Here is a 9213-nt window from a genome sequence, read left to right as displayed (position 1 = left end):
CGAATGTACTGACAAATTTATGGTAAACTGAAGTATAATTTAATGTATTGAATTTTATATACACTTACACAATTATAAAGTTGTAATTAGGAACATTTAAAATTGAATACATTTTATGTTGAATAACACTACAGTTTTAATATTTACATTAAATTATTTTAGTATTTTATGTGTGTTTTAGTATGTTAGTCAAACACATCAAAATAAGTGTACTTCTTTAAAACATGACAAAATATTGTTAAAGCAATGATTTAAAATGTACTTTAAAGTACAGTCATGGAAGTGTCCCTCTTACACTTAAGTGACCTTGTAATATTACAATAATATATATATATTTTTAAATATACTTTTAATATTTCAAGACAAGTACACTACAAGTGTACATTCAATACAGTTAAGTGCACTTATTTATTTATTTTTCTCCATTATGGAGCTTTAAAGCCCCCATCCCCCCAAAAATTCACTGTTTGCATTCCACAGAGGAAAGCTGGGATTAGACTAACATGAAGGTTAGTAAATGACAGAGTCTTCATTTATATAATATAACTATCCCTTCAAGTATGTTTTTCGAGATGTTAAAAGAGTCTTGGTGTCCAAACAGAATATGAGGGATAATAGCGGTATCCAGTATTTTCTCCGCAAAAATCGCCCTGGAAACGAAAATCGTTCAGGAAAAGGTGAGCGAGACCGTGGGAGCAGTTAGAGACTAAAAGCTGAGTATGAAAATCGGTATGCAAAGATAATCCCGCGGTCCCATTGTTCAGAGAGGGATCTTCTCCCTCTTAGCTCCGGCTCATGACACTGTGTGGTTTTCTCTTTTTTCATCTCCACGGATGAGAGGGTTCTGTCTTTACTGGTGCCTGCAGAATTTCCTTATGCTGATAAAGGAGGGAGTGGGCACACAGGCATGGAGGACAGAGTCTTTGTGAAGCAAAACAGAAGTCAACAGCCTGTGTTTTAAAGGGAAATAGTTATATGGGTGTTTAGTGGCAGGTGTTTGTCACTGAAAAGACAAAGACATCTGTCTTATTTGTCCTATGCAAAAATGTGTGACTGTCGTATGACCGAGATTATGTGAGTGGGTGAGAGCTGTTGCTATTGCGTTGCGTTTCTAATACTACCAGGATATGCAGAGGTCCCAGGGAATGGTCAATCATTAAACATCTGAGCAGAGTTTATATAAACCTCCAATAACACAAAGGCTTCTATTTTATGGCCACTTTATGGGGGCTTGTGACTTGTGTGTGCACGCTCTTCAAAGTTCCTTCTTGGGAGTTACAGCTCACTTCCCAGATGTCTGTTCACTTACATGCCACACACACACACTGGATGGCCCTTTTTCCAGATCTCCACCCCTAGCTCTGTTCCAAAACCTGTGCTCTCCCTAGTTAGGCAGCATTTTGAGTGCCGGTTTGTGCGTTTCAGTCCATTGCAATACTTTTTTGACTGGTGCACAGAGTCTCGCTACTTTCTCAGCATCACATCTTTAAGACTCATTGTCAAGTTAAAAGAAGTTCAGCTGCCCTGCATTCTTTTCTATTCGGCTGCACCTTGCATATAAAAGCAGTAGCGCATTCTGTGTGAGTATGTTTTAACTTTTTAGGCAATATAAATATATAAAATAATAATAATAATAAAATAATCTTAGATTGCAGGTAAGTAAAACGTAAGGTAACACTTCATTTTAGGGTCTCTTAACTAGTTGCTAATTAGTATGCATATTAATAGAATATTATCCATTTATTAGTAATTAAGCACATATTAATGCCTTATTCTACATGACCTTATTTTACATCCCTAACCCTACCCAATCCCTAAATTTAACAAGTACCTTACTTACTATTAATAAGCAGCAAATTAGGAGTTTATTGAGGGAAAAGTTGTAGTTAATAGTTAATAAGTGTTCCCTATTCTAAAGTGTTACCTCAGTGGGACATGTTATTTGTGAATTATAGGGCGATATATTTATTAATTTATTAAATGTTTATTTTTATTATTGTATTGAGTATTGTCCCTTTAGCTTAGCAACATGCTAATGTCAAACTATTGTGGTAGAAAATGTACAATGTTCCAATCATTCACTTATGTTCAATTTCAGTCATGAATGGGGTGTCTAGTCCTGCTCATGGAAAGCCACTGACCTGAAGAATTTAGCTCTAACAATAAATACACCTGAAATGTCTAATCAAGAGCTCCGTCCAAAATCACAGCCTGTCTGTAATAGGTAGGCCTACTACATTTGGTTTGGACCTTACCCTTGCGGTTGAATATGGTTAATATGAATTGAATTTGGATATACAGCATCCACCATGCTGTCACTGGTACATGACCTACCAACATCATTTGTGTCACTTCAATGGCATACACAGCTCCTCTCTTCTGGCTTTAATGGGATAGTAAAGTGTCCATTGAATGCTCATCTTGCTGGAAGTAGTAAGTCAAACAAGTACTATTTGCCTACTTTTTTTGTGTACTAAAAATTTAGATGTACTGGTCTTTTGGTTTTTCAGGACCTTCAGGGCTTCTACTAGAACCTTCTGACAGGTGTGTTGGAGCAGGTTGGAGCTACACTCTGCAGGACATCATTCTTCCAGGAGTAGGTCTTTGTCTGTAGCCTACCCCTTATTAAACACACCTGAACCAGCTAATGCCTTTAAGATCACTAGAAACTTATGCCGCATTCCATTTTTAGGAATCACAACAACTCCAACTTCACAATCCAATATGGCTGCTCAAAACAGTAGTAATAGGGTAGAGTGGGGGAAAATGCTCCCCTTAAGGACTGTGTAATTTTTTTTCTGTAAAACAAAGGTTAAATGTGTTCAGAAAAGTTATCATAGTTTTAGTGACACTGACATAAAGTTTTCATGTTGTTAGATTTTTTGCCCCATAGGTAAATTATTAATCAATAATAACGGATTGCAAAATTATAATAGCCTATGATGCTAACTCGCTAGCTAACTAGCTACCTGATGCTAACTTGAGGTAATTTTTAAATATAAAGTAAAGTAATTTTAAATATTTTGATTCAATTAACTAGTTAGAATATATTTGATGGAAAAACAAAAGATTTGATGTTCAGAATAGAATAACCAGAGTAATTGCCCATTGCCCCAAGGGGGCGTTTTACCCCACAGACTATGTTTGAGAAAATAATTATGTCATTCTGAAAATATAATTATATTTTTATTAAATAACACGTATTCCCTATCTACAGGCCCTACTGTTCTCATATCATATATAACTGTGATGTTCTACAAAACAACAAACTTTCAAAAACGTTTTTTTCTTACTGCTGGAAAATAGATCATTTACTGTGAAATCTGTTTTCTCTTCGGTACATCACCAGTGTAAGCTTCATGGTGAAAACTTCCACTTCACTCTCGTCAACGTAGTCCATAGTTACAATAAAAGTTGATCTTCTTGTGGTTATTTTGGGAAAAACAGTAGGGCGTTTTCCCCCACTCTACCCTTATATTATTTATTAGTGGTGCATGCACACAGTAGTATCCAACCTTTATTTGTGGACATGATACTATGGCGTTAACTGTGCAAAATACCGCTTTTTATGTGTTTTTAATTGAGTGGTATTGCTAACAATGGACGTGTCCATCTTGGTTGTCTGACTTATCTACTGGAGCACGGTCCACTTGAGTGTGACGTCATTACCAGCTTTCAAGGTAATCCCACATCCAGGTAAATGGAACGCAGCATTATAAGCAGGTTTGTTATAGATAAACCTTGCAGGAAAGTTGCCCTCTAAGAGCATGATTAGATAAACCTTGCAGGAAAGTTGCCCTCTAAGAGCATGATTAGATAAACCTTGCAGGAAAGTTGCCCTCTAAGAGCATGATTGGACACTGCTTTAAACACAGCTGCTTATCTAGACAATAGACAGTAGGGTGGCCCATTAGGTTTTGGAACATTTCTGTTGTCTCTATGGTTCCTCCTCCTGCTAGGCTAAGGCTCTGTGTACACAAGTCTTCCAGAAATTTCCAGATATACAGTGCCAGTTTATTGTATCTGACAGAAGCCCCATACTTTCAGCCCCCACATAATATGCAATGTTACATCATTGTGTAGCCATTAAAATGTCAACCCTCCCCTAAACCCCAATGTCTCAGGAGAGAGCAATTAATTTGAGGTGATTCTGACCAAAGAACTATTGCTGCATTTGCACTGAGGTTAAAAGTTTTAGCCTCAGCAGTTGCCTCTGTGCCTCTAAATCAAACCCAGGGTGTTATACAGTGTTATACACAAACTCTGAATCATTGAGTTCAAAGACCAGTGCATTGGGATGACATTATCAGCAATCTTGAACACATTGCACATTTAACAGCCTCATTTTTACTGCACAGATGATGAACAGGCTTGTATGATTCACCCACATACTGCACTCAGATATGCACTGAATATTTCATACAGTTAATCAGACAGACCTTGTGTGAATGCGTAGCTTAAGAACTGAACTGCAAATGTGTTCCATGTGCATCCACAGAATTAAACACATGTCGGATGGTGAGGATGTTCTGAGGATCTGAGGAATGTCTGTGGGCCATTTGAAATGCCTTGTGGTTCTTGGCCTTGGTTATTGTCATGATCCACTACAGCTGGAAGCCGTACGTGCTGCTGCATGGTCACTGTATTTAGATTACGATGTGCTAATGGTGTTGGCTAAGGAAAGCATCACTTTCACTATTCGTACATTATGTGTGGTTAGCAAAGTATTAAACTTCGCATTTAAATTTCACCTGGTAGAAGATAAAATGACCATAGGTTTACATTAGAGGAGAGACCCAGGCCATAAAGTATTATAGGGACATGGGGGGTGAACTCTTTTGACCAGTAAGTAACAACCCAGAACATATTAGAACATCAACTGCAATGCACTAACAACCTCTTAACACACCGTAACAACCTCTTAGGACCATCCTGGCAGAGAAACATTTTTCATAATTCATATGGTATATGTATTTTGGAGGCTACCCAACCACTGCTGTCAGGGCCGTGAAAAGCGAAGGCAACTTGACATCTTGTCCTGAGCCTGGGCCCTGGAGGGCCCAAAAATTCATCATGATTTCAACCAAGGTAGACCTTACTTGTTCCATAAAGTGCTTACAACCATGCCTAAAATTTGGATATGAAACAAAAAAATACATGTTTTGGTAGCTAAACTGAAAACTGTTGTCTGCGTTTATCTTGCACTGTAAACTGAGGGGCCCGGGACCAGTATTACCAGTAATTTTGACGAGCGCAAACGTTAGTAAATCGTGATTCATTTTAATATTCTCGTCCTATAAATTTTGCGTTTGAAAGGGAAACTCTTAAAAATACATATTCAAGAAGGTCAGGCGCAAAAAAAAAAAGCCTTTTCAGCACTAATTCTTCACTTTAGTAAATCCTGACAGTACTATTTTAAAGCCAAAAGACGGTTTGTGCTGGTGCAAACTGTTAGTAAATCTGGCCCCATTATGCGTTAAGCGGTGTGGGGTCCCTGGTTGTCACTCAATGCAACAAGGGCTCAACTTTTACTTTAGAAGTCTCAAGACACCCAGAACACCTTAGAAATATGGTAGCAAGATTTGTGCATTTCGTTCCAATTCCGGCTCTCATGTCTAAGGTTTAGTTCACACTGCAGGCTAAAGTGGCCCAAATCCGACTTTTTTGCCCAAATGTGACCCATATCTGATTTTCTTATGACAGTCTGAACAGCACAAATACGATTTTTTCAAATCAGGCCCAGGCCACTTTCATATGTGGTCCTAAATCGGATACATATCAGATGTTTTGCAATGCGACTTCAGTCTGGACGGCCATGTCGCATTTCATGCGATTTTTACGTCATTGAAATGCGACAGATGTCACAATTCTGCACTGGAGGAAATCGTGCTCTCCTTCTTATCACTTCGTTATTTAGGCTCCGATTGCACATTAACTTAAAAATTGCTAAACACATGCTAACACGAGCAGCATCCATTTTTATTTCCGCAAACACAGTGTGCTGCGTCTGACGTCACGTCTTCTTCTGCGCATGCGGGTCACTTCAGGGCTGTATATGGTTTACACATGAGACTGATGGCAGTCGCATTTAAATGACAATGTGAACAACAGCGCAAAAAAATTGAGCATTAAGACCTGCAGTGTGAACTAAGTCAAACATCCATACATCCAGTTTTCAAACCGCTTGTCGTATGTAGGTTCGCAGGGATGCTGGAGCCTATCCCAATGTCTCTGGCGTAGGTTGGGAAAAACCCTGGACAGATGGCCAGTCCATCGTAGACCTAAAACTCACACCTATGGACAATTTATTGTCTCCAATTGGCCAGTCTAACAGATCTAGTTTAATTAAGATAACATGCTAACACTCTTCCTGACTTTGTAAATCTCTTTGATTAAAAAGTGCCAGTAATTATCATAGGGAAAAGAGGTGAGGTGAGAACAGACAAGCTTTGCCTTTTAAATGGATTGTCTGGTGCTTGTGATCAATAATCCCAATTGATTTTGGTCAAACAGCTGTGAAGCTACAATCCATTCAAAGGTTCTCAAAAATATGAACAATAAATCCGTTGAACGATGGTTACCTTTGTACAGAACAAGAATTTACACTACAAAGAGCAGTGAATAATACAAAGGGATCACACTGTTCTTTATTAAAGCATGTTTACTTCAGAGAGAGGATTTGCATTCAAACACAGCATCTCTTATTGACAGTCAAGATGATTTGCAGATTCTATTGAAGAAATGGCAGCATCATTTAGCAGGCAAATGTTGAACACACATGCCATATCCAAGATGAAGCTGCAATGAGTTCACTTTGAGCATCAAAGGAACATATGGGGATACTGGAAATATATTACAGATATGCAAACTAGATGAGTGTAATATTACTTCCAGATACATATTCTGTCTTTGTGTGCTGTATGACAAAGGTTGTGCAGTTACAACCATTCTGAACTACTTGTTTTTGCCCAGTTAGGAAACTTTAAACTTTTACATATTTCTGGAGAAAAAACTTGCCTTTGCAATATTTGCCTCTGTAACTGTGTACGGCTGCTTACCAAGCCAAGTCTTATCTACCCACAAGTTATAAGTCTGTATAATATGATTATGAAGTATATTTCTGTCATGACTCACTTGCTACTGCCAATGCATCCACATAGATGCTGCTGTGAGTGTGTACTGCTGCACATATAACACACATGAAATTACCCCTGCATATATGACATACATGGAATCGCCCAGTAGCAGATCTATACAGGTGGAGCTGGGGAAGGTGGAGGATTTCTGAAGTGCACTGCAAACTGCTACAGCAAGCACCGGCCAAGTATTTGAATGTTGATCAGCCACCAATCGGCTGCTCCATGTGAATAATGATGTGATTATATCATACTGAATTAGAACCTATCAGCCTGCACCATCTAGAGTTTCATGACAGAAGTCAGGGTCCTCCTTCAGAGAGATTATTTGGTCAAATGATGTTCCTGACAAGGCTATGTTTATACCAGGTATTAAGATGTGTTTTTAGTGAACCAATCTATGTTGCATGGCTTATGAGTGCGCTCCCCACACAAATGAGAAGAATAATGGTGTGTGCACACCAAAAGCAAAGTGAATATTCGCATCACGCTATCGCTCTAGATTACTCACGTTATGTTTTTCGTGTCACTCACGTGAATAAAATCATTGTGCAATGCTCTGCTTCATTTTCTGATACAACCGGATGTGTCAAACTGGACATGTCCATAAGCTCTTTGCATCATGTAAGTTTTCTGCTCAAGTTGAAATTTTTTAACTCGCGCAGAAGAAGCGATTGAGGCTTATATCGCACATTCATGGCAATCGTGTCACCCAATTTGCATCATTCACTTCACCAGGTGTGAATTTGCATCTTTGCATTGACTTTGTATGTAATCTACTAACGTGAATAATTAAATTCGCTTTTGGTGTACACACACCTTAAGGCAGGTGTGATTTTGATTATAATCTGTGTGCTTTTGATTCAACTCAGCAAAGTTTCAATTACTTGTTTTGGTGTGCTTTCTCACAAAATGTTTCTGAACAATTACATATTATATGAGTGGGTGCAAGTGGGCAGACTGTGGTCCAGGACATGTTGAGGAGATATGAGCACTACACTTGCAATCTGGATCTCATGCGCTTCGGACTACCTATGTAGTATCTGATCACCAAATGTTTTTTGGTGTGGCACCTGTAATTAGCACTAAGCACTTGTGATCCAGTCACAAAAATTGGATGTTACTGGCAGGAGTAAACAGTGACTCAGGACTTTTGCAATATGTTTGTGGAAAGAAAACCAAATCTTCAAAAGCTAAAGTACAAAAGTAAGGATAGCAACACTATCCATTTTGCTACCTTTTTGTGGGTTGTTGACCAACAGGTGTAAACAATTGCCATTTGAAAGACTGTGGTTCTGACCCAAAAAAGTATAAATGTTAACAGAATCCAGCAGGGAGAGTAGGAGGGGAAGCAATCAAACTCTGATTCCGATCAAGCAATTGTACCAAATATGAAAGTACTCTAAGTACCTCTGATGAAAATCAAAGTGCTAACATAGTTTTCCTCACCAAGGTGCATGATTAAAGATATCGTTCGGGTAGCACCAACGGTGCAGGACGAGTTACCCAAAAAATTGTGCTTTTGACCACATGTTCACTCTTCATTTCTCAGACTGCATCTGTCTGCACCCTCCCCCACTTCTTTCCTGCAGTCTATCCCTCATTAGTCTCACTGAGGTCGGTTCACACCTCATTGCCACCTCCATTCATTGCTGCATTTGGTGATAAGCCCCCTTTAGTAGGTCAATGGGACCCTTTCAGATTCAGCTGCCTGCTTGCTTGCCAAAAGAACAAGAGAGGGACTAACAGACAATTAGTTAGATTTATTCCTAGGCTTTGCCATTGTGGAAAATAAGCTGAGAGGAACACTTCCTCATTTCAGAGAATGTATCTTTTGAGTCTTACCAGCATCTGGTCTCATAAGTGGAGTTAGGGATGATTAAACCATTTGATGGTCTAATGGGCAGTAGGGGTATATAGTCATTTCTCTGTCACTGGGAAAATAATGTTAAAGTAACTGATGTTTCAATAAAACGTGTCAAAAGAAAATAAAACAGACAAGGAAACATTAGTCCTGAGGCCCTTTTGGAACATGAGTGGTGTGTCACCCATTGCGGAGGCGTCTGCTGTCTCCCTC

Source organism: Onychostoma macrolepis, chromosome 08 (assembly GCF_012432095.1).
Source record: "Onychostoma macrolepis isolate SWU-2019 chromosome 08, ASM1243209v1, whole genome shotgun sequence".
In the NCBI taxonomy this organism is placed as follows: domain Eukaryota; kingdom Metazoa; phylum Chordata; class Actinopteri; order Cypriniformes; family Cyprinidae; genus Onychostoma; species Onychostoma macrolepis.
This window is presented reverse-complemented; position numbering follows the sequence as displayed.